The sequence below is a fragment of the Chionomys nivalis genome, chromosome X (assembly GCF_950005125.1).
Source record: "Chionomys nivalis chromosome X, mChiNiv1.1, whole genome shotgun sequence".
Taxonomy (NCBI): Eukaryota; Metazoa; Chordata; class Mammalia; order Rodentia; family Cricetidae; genus Chionomys; species Chionomys nivalis.
Genome location: NC_080112.1, coordinates 34,872,915 through 34,888,231, shown reverse-complemented (window position 1 = coordinate 34,888,231; position 15,317 = coordinate 34,872,915). Strand labels below are relative to the sequence as shown.

The 15,317-nt window shown below is 41.8% G+C and overlaps 1 pseudogene; it reads right to left on the bottom strand.

Moving 5' to 3' along the window:
* Positions 1-14,145: 14,145 nt before the first annotated feature.
* On the bottom strand, positions 14,146-14,675 carry LOC130867927 (mortality factor 4-like protein 2; annotated as a pseudogene).
* Between the last annotated feature and the right edge of the window lie 642 nt (positions 14,676-15,317).

Sequence of the window (15,317 nt, the reverse complement as noted above, 5' to 3'; positions counted from 1 at the left end):
CAGAATAGAATGCTGGGAGGAAGAGGAAGTGAGCTCAGATGCAGGGCAGCTCCTCTGAGAGACAGACGCCATGCTCTCCTCTCCAGAGCAGACACGATGAAGCTCCGATCCAGGATGGATGTAGCCTAGAATCTTCCCGGTAAGCTCACCTTGGGGTGCTACACACATGAATAGAAATGGGCCAAGCAGTGTTTAAAAGAATACAGTTTGTGTGTCATTATTTTGGGGCATAAGCTAGCCAGGCAACCATGAGCCGGGCTGTGGGAAGAGGCCCGCAGCTCCTACTACAGATGGCGCCCAGACATGGAGCACTGAATCTACAGAAAGCTTGAGAAAGCTTGGGAAAGAATAGAGTAAAGCATGTTTTCTTGGTAGCAGCAATTTCTTGGTTCTGTTCTGCTTGCTAGAGGCAAGCAAGCGCTCTCATCTAAGAGAGGCTTCCTGACTCAGCTTTAGCTGCAAAACTCTGCAGCTCTTAAGAGGTCCTGCCACGAAACACTTAAATGGTATTGATAAAAGCTGACTGAATGCTTGTTTGTTTTCGGCTGTAGCAAAAAAAAAAAAAAAAAAGGTTGTGCTGTTTTCAAATGCTGGCATTCTGGTCCATCCTGCCAGGGCAAACTCTGACTGTTTGAGGCAGGAGGGCCGACTACAGAGAGAGGACTTGATTTTTGTCTGTGGACGTAATGCTGCAGTTTGCTTGTTGGCAAAGACCTTGAAATGCCACAGAGTTGTGGTGATAAACATGGCTACAGCTGGTATCTCCACCATGAGGCTGGAAAGCTAAGGAATGGCTGGATCCAGCCGTCAAAGGCACGGCTTTCGTCCTACTGATATTGCTTGGTAAATTAAAGACTCATGTGGTCAGAAAAAGAGAGATATACAGTAAAGAGAGATTCAAAGACAAAAAAAACTTTAAATGATTTACAGTGTGTTTAATAATATATGCAGGCTGAGAGTTAAAGTTCTTAAAAGTAAAATAAGGAAGAAAGAGAGTAGTTGGGTGTGGTAGTACACACCTTTAATCCCCAACACTTGGAAGGCAGAGGGAGATTGACCTCTGAGACTTCAAGGTGTGGTAGCACACGCCTCTAATCCCACTGCCTGGGAGGCAGAGACAGACAGATCTCTGTGAGTTCAAGGACAGCCTGGTCTAAAGAGTTATTTCAGGACAAAGATATACAGAAAATATAAAATAAAAGTAAAAGTAAACAAAATAGAGTTAAAATAAAGCTGCACAAAGATGGAAAATACACAGAGAATCTTGATACTGTATGCTATTATGCTCTCTTTGAATTGTTTTAATGCTGAGGAAGGAGCAACAGATGCTAAAAGATATTTGTTTATAAATGCTGCTGAACTAATCCAAGATAGATATTTTCAAAATACCTTGACTTTAAAATTTGAATCTAAGGACATGATGCTTTGGAAAGGAGTTTCTTCTTTTGTCTTCACAGAGGATGAGACCCTGTCGATTTTTTCTATTCCAATATGGTATGATAGACCACGCCCTCCTGAAAGGTTGCTGTGAACACCTTCAGAAAATTACTTCACTCAACTGCCTACTGAGATGACCCTGGCACACAGGTTACTCCATGAAAGATCTGAATAACAGCGCCCCCATTCAGCAGGAAGCAGTTTGGAGAGAAAAAACTGCACCCATGTTCCCATATATTGTTTATAAATGTTCTTTTACATTTAAAGAGGGAGATGATATAGATGTGAGTAATTTGCATTGATATGAATCTCGGTTTATTGATATAAATTTAAGGTCAATCTTGTTATATGTATATGTATTTCTGATATTGATTAAGGTATTGTGATTGTGTAGTTCATGTAAAAATGTAATGTATATAGGTTGTTAATGGATAATTATCAATAATAGTCAAGTTTGTAGTCATGCTAGTTAGATTTTCTAGATGTGCTTGCATATATTTCAGATAGGCATTCACCATATCTTTCAAAGGCTAGAGAATATGGTATTTTAAATGTTTTAACAACTTAGGGTTTTTCATGACAATGAGACACTCTGCTCCTGGCAGCACCAATCTACTTCAAGAAGAAGATGGGCATCGAAGAGGCACCTTAAGGAGTTTGATAGCCATTTGGGCAAGAAACTGCTCTTGCCTGGACTATTGCATAAACTGGACACAAAGAACCCGCAGAGAGAGGACTGCTGAACTTGCTTAAAGGTGAGATGATCTTTCGGGGTTCCTGATTCATGAAAGAGTCTGCGAGACATTCTGCAGGACACAGCAGATAGTGACTGAACTGCCTTTGAAATTTCCTGCTTCATGGAAATGTCTTTGGATACTATGGACCTGTAGGCCGAAGATGGATGCCCCAACGGTACAGAGGAACTTTGGGTGACTGTTCAGGCAGCAAGATGTTTCTGTGACTTCTAGAGTTTTGGAAGTTTCTTACTTCTTGTTTACTTAGGTAATATTATATTCTTCTGGAGACTTTGATGGAGTTGAAGAATGGTTAGTTATAGTTTTCCTTATTTATGATAAATATAAAATAGATGTAAATATTCTAACTGTAATTTTTACTTGATAACTATTTTGTTATATGTAATTTTGCTATGTTAAAGTTAAAGCCTTCCTTTTTTTTTGTTTAAACAGAAAAAGGGGAAATGATGGAGGAATGTCATTTGTCAATAAACAAACTGCCTTGGCTCATTTGATAGGCCATCCCGTAGGTGGGTGGAGTAGAGAATAGAATGCTGGGAGGAAGAGGAAGTGAGCTCAGATGCAGGGCAGCTCCTCTGAGAGACAGACGCCATGCTCTCCTCTCCAGAGCAGACACGATGAAGCTCCGACCCAGGATGGATGTAGGCTAGAATCTTCCCGGTAAGCACACCTTGGGGTGCTACACACATGAATAGAAATGGGCCAAGCAGTGTTTAAAAGAATACAGTTTGTGTGTCATTATTTTGGGGCATAAGCTAGCCAGGCGACCATGAGCTGGGGTGGCAGGAACACAGCCCACAGCTCCTACTACAATATTTTATTATGCTATTTGTGGCTATTGTAAAGGGTGTTGTTTCTCTGATTTCTTTCTCAACCCTTTTATCATCTATGTACAGGAGGGCTACTGATTGTTTTTTTTTTACTTTTATTTTATTTTAGTTTTTTAGTTAATCTCGTGTCCTGCTACATTACTGAAAGTGTTTATTAGTTGTAGAAGTTCCTTGGTAGAATTTTTGGGATTGTTTATGTAAACTATAATATCATCAGTAAACAGTGAGAGTTTGACTTCTTCTTTTCTGACTTGTATCCCCTTAATCTTCTTTTGGGGTGTTATTGCTCTAGCTAGGACCTCAAGAACTATATTGAGTAGATATGGAGAGAGTGGATAACCTTGTCTTGTTCCTGATTTCAGTGGAGTCACTGGGAGTTTCTCTCCATTCAGTTTGATGTTGGCTGTTGGCTTGTGACATATTGCCTTTATTATGTTTAGGTATGTTTCTTGTATCCCTGCTCTCTTCAAGACCTTTATCTACAAGGAATGTTGTATTTTGTCAAAAGTTTTTTCAGTATATAATGAGATGATCATGTGGTTTTTATTTTTCAGCTTGTTTATATAGTGGATTACGTTGACAGATTTTTGTATGAACCATCCCTGCATCTCTGGAATAAAGCCAACTTGATCGTGGTGGATGATGGTTATGATGTGTTTTTGGGATTCAATTTGCCAGTATTTTATTTAGTATTTTTGCATCAATGTTCATGAGTGAGATTGGTCTGTAATTTTCTTTCTTTGTAATGTCTTTATGTGCTTTGGATATCAGGGTAATTGTAGCCTTATAAAAAGAGTTTGGCAATGTTCCTTCTGTTTCTATTGTGTGGAACAATTTGAGGAGTATAGGTATTAATTTTTCTTTGAAAATCTTGTAGAATTTTGAGCTGCAACCCTCTAGTCCTGAGCTGTTTTTTTTTCTTTTTTTTTCTCTTTTGGAAGACTTTTAATGACTGTTTCTATTTCTTCAACAGTTATAGGTGTGTTTAATTTGCTTATCTGGTCTTGATTTAATTTTGGTAAGTGATATTTATCCAGAAAGTTGTCCATTTCCTTTAAGTTTTCCAATTTTGTGGAGTACAAGTTTTTGAAATATGACCTAACGATTCTCTGTATTTCCTCCATGTCTGTTGTTATGTCCCCCTTTTCCTTTCTGATTTTGTTAATTTGGATATTCTCTCTCTGCCTTTTGGTTAGTTTGGATAAAGGTTTATCTATTTTATTGATTTTCTTGAAGTACCAACTCTTTGTCTCATTGATTCTTTGTATTGTTTTCTTTGTTTCTATTTAGTTGATTTCAGTTCTCAATTTGATTATTTCCTGCCATCTAGTTCTCTTGGGTGAGTTTGTTCTTTTTGTTCTAAAGTTTTCAAATGTTCTGTTACATCTGTGTACAGGAGGGCACTAGTGTGGGATTTTCTTAGCTTCTTTATGTAGGCGTTTAGTGCTATGAAATTTCCTCTTAACACTGTATTCATTGTGTCCCATAAATTTGGTTATATTGTATGGTCATTTTCATTGAACTTTAAGAAATCTTTATTTTCTCCCTTTATTTCTTCCTTGACTCATTGATGATTCAGGTGAGCATTGTTTAATTTCCATGTGTTTGTGGGCTTTCTGGAATTAGTGTTGCTGTTGAACTGTAGTTTAAGCCATGGTGATCTGATAAGATAAATGGGGTTGTTCCAGTTTTTTTTTTTTTTTTTTTTGTATTTGTTGAGGCTTGCCTGGGTACGACTCTTACAAACAACATTGACTTCTAATCATGAGTGTCCCCTTCCAGCCAGCTTAAACGACATTGAGCTCCCGGCAAACCCCTGGTGTTTCTAGAGTTGGGGGAACTTCCCCTCACTGGCATTCACTTCCTGCTTGCATCCTTGGTTAAGCCCGTGCCTGGGACCGTGTGACCTTAGCCAGCCCCTCAGTTCACCTGCACCTGGATGCCCGGGGTTTCCAGTTCTCCCTCTTTCTCTCTTTTCCTTCCTTTTCTTCCTTCTTTTCATCATGACTGCCTGCCGCTACGGTGTGGCCTGGCCTCTGATAGGCCCTTAGCATCCCACTTGTGAAACTGGGACACCGGCTCACGTGTCCTGGATGTTCATGTCACCTGCATCTTGCCTAATGGGGAACCGTTCTCGTTGTAGGCTTGAGGTACCACGGTTTTTTGTGGGTGTTTTCATGGCCTTGACCATGGGAACCAAGTTGTCCAGACCTAATCCTTACAGCTCAAAAATTGTAACTATTTTTATGCAGCGTGTGGCTGTAGCCATCTTGGCTGAGGGCCAGGTGGGTCGGGTGACTTTACCATCTTGGCTGAGAGCCAGGTCACGTGACCACACTCTCCCGGTTTTACTCCTGCATACCCTGCCTTTTCACACGGTTTTCACTAAACTCCTCATGTTAATCCTATTACATGTGTTTTGCACAATGGCATGGCTTTGATAGGGCCCATCAAAGGCATCCACGTTGTCCAATTCCTGTTCACTCTTTTTGTGTATAATAATTCTTCATTATATCTCATTTCTCATTATAAAATCATCAGTCTCATATTTTAAACTGGTATGTACCTTTAAGTCTCAAGCTGTTCTCTACCATTGTCAGTTCTCGCATTAACCTTCCATTGCCAGCAATTTCTTCTTTCTACCTTTTTAAGAGCCAGTGCAGTCAAGCTCAGATACTGCAGCTATACCTAATAGACAACCCTCAACTGCTCAGAGATCTGGGGAATGTGATATTTAAGTATTTAATTATTTAAAAACTTTTCATAACAAAGAGACAGGTTGGCTCCTAGCAGCAGACTCTTATTTCCTCCAAAGAAGACAGAAGACAGACGGGCACAGAACAATGTCCTTCTGCAGTTTGCTTTGACGCTGAGCGCTGACCATTGGGAAAAACTGCCTTTCGTCTAAACTAAAGACCTCTAGACGTGGATGGAATCACTGGAATGACAGCTTAGCTGCTCAAGTCAAGGTAGGCCTGTCTTCCTACATATTTCTTAGCCCACAGGGTCTTCTCGAGCCTGGCAGGCCTGGCGCTAACCAACAAAGGTCAAGTGTAACCTTCAGCGACTATGGAGGACCCAAAAGAGTAGCTCTGAGTGCCAACCAAGTAAGTTCTCTGTCATTTTTTAATCAGTAACTCAAGTAAAATCTCATCTTTCTCAAAGATCTCTGACAGTTTGATAGCTAAAAGATTTTAACAAATTTCAAATCAAATTTATCTCATACTGCCTTCCATAATATTAAAAAACACTTTTCATTGTACAAAAATATGTCACAGTCATAAGTCATTAAAACTTCTGTTTTCACAAACCCAAGAAGTTCTTATGAGTTCCAGGGAGCTGAATTAAGGAATCCATCTTAAACAGGTCAGATACCCCCTCAATTCCCTGGTCCAAAAAAATTTATTTTCCTTAATTTAACTTTGTTCTTTGTTCTGCCAATACCTTAAAAAGGATAAGGGTCACCAGACATTTCCGTGCCACAGATTCCGGTCAGAAGCAAAGAAACCAGCTATGCCAGGATGTCGCCAACACACAGCCTTCCCAGTCCCTTCCTCCCCCAAAGACAATGCCCACAGGTTAGCCAAAAGCAGCCTTGAGAATTTGTTGCCCCAATTCTGTTAAACTGTGATGTCTGGTCTCCTGCTTTTTATTATAGAAAGCACCTGGGAATGTTATTCTTTGGTCTCTGGTCCCTTTAAGGGACAAGCCACACCCACTCCCAGTGACCACCCCAACCCCCCCTATCTTGAAACTCTCTTACTGCCCCCTTTTTGGCGTGCATGCACGTGTCTCTGTCTCTGTCTGTCTGTCTGTCTGTCTGTCTGTCTGTCTCTCTCTCTCCTTTAATAAATGTTTAGCTTTATACCCATCTTATGTGTCTATGTGCTTTTTACCCGCCACCTGTTTACACCCGCCCACTTGGCTCTCCTGGACTCTCTGTGGGCTGGCTCTCCCAGCCACATGGCAGGACCAGCCCACTCAGGATGGGCCACCGCTCATAAACAGCTCGGGGATCTTCCAGGGACCCAAAACCAAACCATCGCTGCTGAGCTTGCTGCCTGCCTACAGCCGCTTGGGACTTGCCAGCATTCCCTGCTGCTAGCTGCTTGGGGAACCACCTGGGGATTTAGGAACATTACAGAATATGTGGTCAATTTTTGAAAAGGTTCCATGAGGTGCTGAGGAGAAGGTATACTCTTTTCTGTTTGGATAGAATAGTCTATAGACGTCTGTTAAGTCCATTTGAGTCATAACATCTATTAATTCCCCTATCTCTCTGTTAATTTATTATCTGACAGACCTGTCCATTGGTAAGAGTGAAGTGTTAAAGTCTCCCACTGTAAGTGTGTGGGATTTAACGTATGATTTAAGCTTTAGAAGTATTTGTTTTACATATGAGAGTGGCCTTGTATTTGGAGCATAGATGTTTTTAGTATTGAGATTTCTTCTTGTTGGATTTTTCCTGGTACTGATATGAAATGTCCTTCTTTGTCTCTTTTGATTGATTTTAGTTTGAAGTCTATTTTATTAGATATTAGGATAGCTACACCAGCTTGTTTCTTAGGTCCATTTGATTGGAAAATATTTTCCAACCCTTCACTCTGAGGTGATGTCTGTCTTTGAGGTGTGTTTCTTGTATGCAGAAGAAGGATGGATTTTGTTTTCATATCTAATCATTTAGCCTGTGTCTTTTTATATGTGAGTCGAGTCCATTTATATTAAGGGATATTAATAAGAAGTGATTGCTATCTCCTGTAAATTTAGTTTTCATTGTTGGTGATGTTAATTTCTGCATTTTCTCTTCTTTGGGATTTGCTGCTATGAGCCCATCAATTGTCTGTGTTTTTGTTGATGTAGCCAACTTCCTTGGGTTGGACTTTTCCTTCTAGTATTTTGTGTAGGGCTTAGTTTGTGGCTAGGTATTAGTTAAATCTGGTTTTTTCATGGAATAACTTGTTTTGATCTTCTTTGGTGATTGAAAGTTTTTCTGGGTATAGTAGTCTGGACTGGCATCCATGGTCTCTTAATGTATGCCTAACACTTACTCACGATTTTCTGGCTTTCATTGTCTCCAATGAGAAGTTAGGTGTAATTATGATAGATGTGCCTTTATATGTTACTTGGCCTTTTTCCTTTATATCTCTTAATATTCTTTCTTTATTCTGTATGCTTAGTGTTTTGATTATTATGTGGAGGGGGGAATTTTTTTTATCCAGTCTGTTTGGTGTTCCATAAGCTTCTTGTATCTTCCTAGGCATATTTTACTTTAGGTTGGGAAAGTTTTCTTCTATGAGTTTGTTAAATATATTTTCTGTGCTTTTGAGTTGAACTTCTCCTTCTTCTATACCTATTATTCTTTAGTTTTTTTTTTTTTTTTTTTTTTTTCGAGACAGGGTTTCTCTGTGGTTTTGGAGCCTGTCCTGGAACTAGCTCTTGTAGACCAGGCTGGTCTCGAACTCACAGAGATCCACCTGCCTCTGGCTCCCGAGTGCTGGGATTAAAGGTGTGTGCCACTACCGCCCGGCTATACCTATTATTCTTAAGTGTCCCATATTTCCTGGATATTTGTGGTTAGACTTTTCTTAGATTTAATATTTTCTTTGACTGATGAGTCTATTTCCTCTGTTGTATCTTCAGCACTTGAGACTCTCTCCTCATTCTTTTGTATTCTGCTGTTAATGCTTGTGTTTGTGGTTCCTGGTGGTTTTCTTATAATTTCTATTTCTATAATTCTCTCAGCTTATGCTTTCTTTATTGTCTCTATTTAAGTTTTCAAGTCTTGAATAGTTTCTTTCATATGTTTGATTTTTTTATCTTGGATTTCTTTAAGGATCCTTAGTTATCAGCGAAATGAAAATCAAAACATAATGAGATACCATCTTACTCCAGTCAGAATAGCTAAGATCAAAAACACTAATGATAACTTAGGGTGGAGAGGATGTGTAGCAAGGGGAAAACTCCTCCATTACATGTGGGAATGGAAACTTGTACAACCACTCTGAAAATCAGTATGGTGGTTTCTCAGAAACTTGTGAATCAACCTACTTCAGGATCCAGCAATCCAGCAATAACACTTGGGCATATACTCAAAGAATGCTCAGCCTTACTACAAGGACATTTGTTCAACTGTGGCCATAGCAATATTATTTGTATTAGCTGGAACCTGGAAACAACCTAGATGCCTCTTAATGGAGGAATGGATAAAGAAAATGTGGTATGTTCACACAATGGAGTACTATTCAGTGGTAAAAAACATCTTGAAATTTGCGTGTAGATGGATGAAACTAGAAAAAACCATCATGAGTACTTTAAACCAGGCCAAGAAAGATGAACATGGTATTCACTCACTCATAAGTAGATACTAGCTATAAAGCAAAGGATAACTGAAATGGTAAAAATAAAAATGCTTCAGGATCTCCAGCAGCTGCAGAGGCAGGAATGTTGCAGTTCCCCAAGCAGTGGCAGTGGGCAGTGGGTCTAGATAGCAGTCAGTCCTAGGCAGGGAATGGCACAGTTCCCCGAGTGGTGGCAGTGGGCCATGTGGCAGCAGGAAGTGAGCAGCAGGTCCCAAGAGCAGCCAGTCCAAGGCATAAATGACGCAGTTCCCCAAGTGGCTGTAGCAGGCCACGGGGAGGGACAGACAGATGGCATACCACATGACCACGCTGTAGGTCTCCAAGTCCTGGGCAGGAAACCACATGGCAGCTGAGAGACACAGAGATAGGCATGCCATGCAGAGTGAGGTTGGATATATATTTAGTGGGTTATGGAAGGAAATGGGGAGAAGAAGAAGGGCAGAGAGTAGGGAACAGAAAGAGGGAGAGAGAAGTAGAAGGGGGAAGGGGAGAAGTTGAGAGAGGCAAAAGCTGCCTCTTCGAAAGGGAGACAGAAAAGGAAGGAACTCAGGCTGGAAGCTGAATATCAGCTTGCCTCAGCAGACAGAGGAGGGGGTGGGCATGGCTTGTCTCTTAAAGACACAGGACAGATCCTTACAATAAAAAGCCCATAGTCTAGGACTCCAGAGAAACCAAGTAACAGGGAGACCCCCTAAGAGTAACATATATAGATCCTCCTAGGAAGGGGAAATAGACAAACTCTCCTGACAAAACTGGAAGCATGAGGGGGGGGGATGCAGAAGGGGAAGAGAATGGGAGAAGAGGAAGGGGGGGGAAAACTTGAGGGAACAGAATAGTCAAGATGGAGGAAGGACAGAGTTGGAGAGCAAGGAAAGAGATATATTGATTGAGGGAGCCATTATGGGGATAGCAAGAAACCTGGCACTGGAGTAATTCCCAGGAATCCACAAGGATGACCCCAGATAAGACTCTAAGCAACAGTGGAGAGAGTGCTCAAATTGACCTTGTCCTGTAGTCAGATTAATGACTCTCTTAAATGTCACCATAGAATCATCATGCAGAAACTGATGGAAACAGAGGAGGAGAACCACAATGGAGCACTGGGCTGAGCTTCCAAAGTCCAATTGAAGAGTGGGAGGAGTGAGACTATGGACAAAGAGGTCAAGATCATGATGGGGACACCCACTGAAACAGTTTACCTGAGCTAAGGGGAGCTCACCAACTCTATCTGGGGAGGGAAGGAACCAGCATATGACAAATTAGGGCCTTGGAATGTGGGTGACAGTTTTATGGCTGGGAGGGCCACTGGCAGTGGGACCAGGATTTATCCCTACAGCTGGTACTGACTTGCTTTTTCAAACACATTCTCTTTGGGTGGATACCTTGCTCAGCCTAGATATAGTAGGGAGACTCTTGGTCTTTCCTCAAAGCAATGTAACTTACTCTTTCTGAGGAGTGGATGGGGGTGGGGTGGGAGAAACTTGGAAGGGGTGGAAGGAGGAGAGAAATTGGGAAATGAAATTGGTATGTAAAATAAAAAAATAGTTTTTGAAATAAAATAAAAGTAGAAAAAATTTCATAGGCAAAAACAATGATATCAATATGCATTTCAGAATCACAAAACGCAGGTAGAACCTGACAATGCTCTAGGAACAGGTGACACCACCCAGGAGGGGCCAGCATCTAAGGAAATACCTGGCATTCCAAACCATTAGATAGAGTTACTAAATGTCTTTGATCCTTGGTCTTCACCCACACCAAGACCTGTTTGTCTGGTAAGGATGGAGTCTTTTATTTTTTGGAAATTCCCATCTGGTCTGTTAGCAAAGGTAATAGTGGGGGATTGACTTTATATAAATTTGACTCTTGGAACAAAGGGTAAATGTTATCACTCTAAGGCCTCATGGAAGTTCATTGTCCCCAGACAGAAGAGGTTACACTGCTGAGGTATTTGGGGAATGAATCTCATTATGAAGGGAGAAACGCCATGATTTCACAAGATTTTTACAGAACTGGCAGTGACTTATCCAAAAGAGAACTGTCCCCGCAGCTCTGCTGAACAGGTTCTCCATGTGGATTTGTGCATACACACTTCCCATGGATTAGTCTAACAGATCTGTCAGCTGTACATTACTGTATCATGCTTGTGGGCTCACCACACTTTCCCATCCTCCTTTTCCTCCTCTTCCTTTTCCCTTCTCCCTCTCCTTGTCCCTTCTCTTTCTTTTCCCCCCTCCCTTCCTCCCCTCTCTTTCTCCTATCCTACTCATTTTCTTCTTTCTCATTCATTCCATTTTACTCCTCCCCTCATTTTCCCCTCCTCCTTTTCCTTCTCTTCTCTTTCCTTCTCCCTTGCCTTCTTGTCCTCTCTTCCTCCTCAGCCTCCCTCCTTATTGCCTTCCTTCCTTTTCCCTTTCTTTTTCTCAGCATCTCCTGCAGGGCTGGTCTGAAGTTAAGCCTAAATGCTGCATTTTCTCATCCTGATATCAGCAGGAGTTTGTTTTCTCCTCACTTGCCCAGGTGCCAGCAGACCCCAAACAGTTAGCTCTAAACCAAAGACATTCCACCACAATAACCCAAGAAGTCATTCTTCCTAGAGTAAAAAATGTCCCTTGCCCCTCTGGATAACAAGCTGTCCACTGACACAGCCTCCAGGTTGTCATTCCCCTCATGCACATTGTACAAATGGCCGATCAGGATTCACCTTTGGTCCTGCCCATGCTCTGTCTGTTCCCCTCCCAAGCATGCCTGGACAAAGCTAGCCTTTGAACCCAGCACTCTCCCTCTTCCCCATCCTCCTCTTCCTCACCCTCTCCTCCCTTCTCTCTCTCTTCTTCTCCAACTCCTTCTTCCAACCTTTCTACTACTCCTCTTCTTTCTCTTCTTTTTCTTTCTTCTCTCTCTTCTTCTCCAACTCCTTCTTCCAACCTTTCTACTACTCTTCTTCTTTCTCTTCTTTTTCTTTCTAGTGTTTTTCTTCTCTCTGTCTTGCCCTTTTCCTCATCTTCTTCCTCTTCCTCTTGATTCCTCCCCACTTTTTATCCAACCTCCTTCCCCTACTTCTCCTTTTACCTTCTCCCCCTTTCCTTTGCTACCACGTCTTCTATATTCTTCTCTTTTCCTTCATCCTCCACTACTTCTCTTCCTCCTCTTCTTCTACTGCCCCCCCTTCTTCTGTTCTTTCCTCATGTTATCTTCCTCATCCACTTTCTCCTCCTCCCGTTTCTTATTCCATTGTTCTCCTCCTCCCTTTTCTCCTTTCCTTCTCCTCCCTGCTTTGTCTCTTCTCATGTTCCACCGTCTGTTATTTCCCTCTTCCATCACTCCTTCCTTTCTCCTTTCTCCTTCTTCCCTTACTTTTCTTCCTCATCACTTTCTCTATCATTCTTTCCCCCTTTCTCTTCCTTCTCCTCTCCTCCCCTCTTATTTTCTTCCTCCTTTCTTCTTCCCTCCTCTCCTTTCTTCTTCCCTCCTCTCCTTTCTTCTTCTTCTTCTTCTTCTTCTTCTTCTTCTTCTTCTTCTTCTTCTTCTTCTTCTTCTTCTTCTTCTTCTTCTTCTTCTTCTTCTTCTTCTTCTTCTTCTCCTCCTCCTCCTCCCTAAATCATCTTCTTCTCTCCTTCTGCTCCCTCTCCTCTTCCTCCCCTTTCTCCATCCTTCTTTTTCCTTCACCTCTTCTTCCTCTCTCCTTCTCCTCCCTCTATTCTTCCTCCCCTTTCTCCATCCTTCTTTTTCTCTCACAACTTCTTCCTCTCTCTTTCTCCTCCCTCCTCTTTTTCTCTTTTTCTTTTTCTTCCCCCAACTCTCCTCCTCCCTCACCTTCTTTTCTACCTCTCCCCGCTCCTCTCTCTACTCTTCCTCCTCTCCTTCTCCACCCTTCTATTCCTTATCTTTCTGCTTTCCATCTTTCTCTTCATTCTCTCTTCCATTTCTTCTCTTCCTATCCCTCCTCTCCTTTTCCTCCTCCATATCCTTCTCCACATCCTCCTGCCCTTCTCCTCCTCTTTCTCCTCTTTTCCTCCCTTTCCTTTTCTCCATTACCCTTCTCTGTCTCCTCCCATTCTTTTCTTCTTCCTCCCTTTTCTTCTCCCCATTTTACTTTCCCTTCTTCTTCTTCTTCTCCTCCCCGTCTTGTCCTCCTCCTCCCCTTTCTCCTTTTCCTTTCACTCTTCCTCCTCCTCTATCTCCTCTCCTTTTCTTTATTCCCCTCCTCTTCTTTCCACCTATTTCTCTCCTCCCCTCACTACTTCTCCCTCCTTACCTCCCCCTCTCTAGCCTCCCTTTCACTTTATACCCATCCTTCCTTTTCCTTCTCCTCAGTCCCTCCTCTTTTTATTACCCTTTCTTTCACTTTTGAAACCAAGGAGTTACCCAGGGCCTCCTTAGCTGCATCTTCAATCCTTTTATATTTCTAAATGATTTTGTATTTTAAATTATGTGTATGCATATGTTTGGAGCATACCCATTATATTGAACCTTTAGCACTAGGAATGAGGCAATGTTATCATGCATATGAACACCTGGTAGAAACTCATAATGTGTAAGTAAAAGAAGCAATGTTGTCAAATAAGCAACACAAATTCTTTTAGTGAATGTTTATTTCTTGTTGAAATACTGATGGCATTTAATATTTTTATTTCTGTTCACAACAATAAGCAAACTGAAATATTAAGCCCTGTTTTACTTTTTCAAGAACAACTACAATAAAAAAGCAAACACACAAATGTTTACTGATCCAGGTCATAACAGGAAGTGATCAGCTGACCCTCACAGGGCTTGGCAACAATACTCAGCAGAAGCCACTTTGTAATTGCTGGCACTAAATAGAGAAGTGGAATTCTCAGCCAGGTATTTAAGGAAATCGTGCAGATACCTAGACACTCGCATAGGACTATGCCTACTAAGGAGGGAATGGGTCAATACAGTCCCAATTTGAGTAAATAATCGTAGGAGGTGTGGAGCCCCATAAACCTGAGACATTGGAATATGAGGATAAGCCAGGTGGATTTCGGCAAACTCGGGCTTTTCAAATTTGCAGAACAGCTGGGTGCCCAGCATCCTGATGAAGTACTCTCTTATTCCATACACAAGTTCATCAACAGAATATTCCCTATTATCAGCCTTTCCCTGTGATTTCACAAAAGTGACATACTCCGCGAGAATAGTATCTACATTCTTCTCAGCAGGGAGCATAACTGCTTATGCTTGTTTATCAGTTCCCAGTCCTCAACAAGACATGGCTTAAGTTCATCAGGCAACTTCAATTCAACTCCCATTCTCACCTTCCCTGCCTGCCCAGATTGACCAGTGGTGACAGTCCCAGCCACATTCTGGTGGGGAATCTGTGGTACTGTGCTGGTACCACTGCCAACCCTGTTTTCTCAAATATTCTGCATGTTCTTTGGCACTGCCATGTTAGGCGCTCATCCTGAAAAAGAGGGTCTCTCCACAGGAAAGCTTTTTTCCATTGGAGTGATGACCTTTCGCCACAGGGTACCCGCTCTCTACTCTGTTACCTTTCTCAGCAGTGTAGCTGCTTTGGGAAGACTGATCTTTCTCCTCAGAATGAACTTTCTCAAAACAGATGACTTTCTTTTCCATCTGACCTTTCTCAGCAAAGAGTTCTCTCTCTGTACTCTCTGCGGGGCATGTTTTCTCAACAAAGTGACCTCTCTCCCCTGTGTGCACTTTCTCTGTAGAGCAGACTCTCTGGGAAGATAGACTTTTCTCTGCAGGATGACTTGTTTGGGGAGGGCAGCTTCCCAGGCCAGATAGATGTTTCTCTGCATGTTGGCTTTTCTTTGGAGCCCTATGTCCCCCTACAACGTCATCTTTCCCTGCAGAGAGATCTTTCTGCACATAGTTACCCCTATCCAGTGAGTGACCGTCCTCCTCAGGGCAGCTTTTCTTTGAAGGCTGACCTCTTCCTGTGGGGCCAT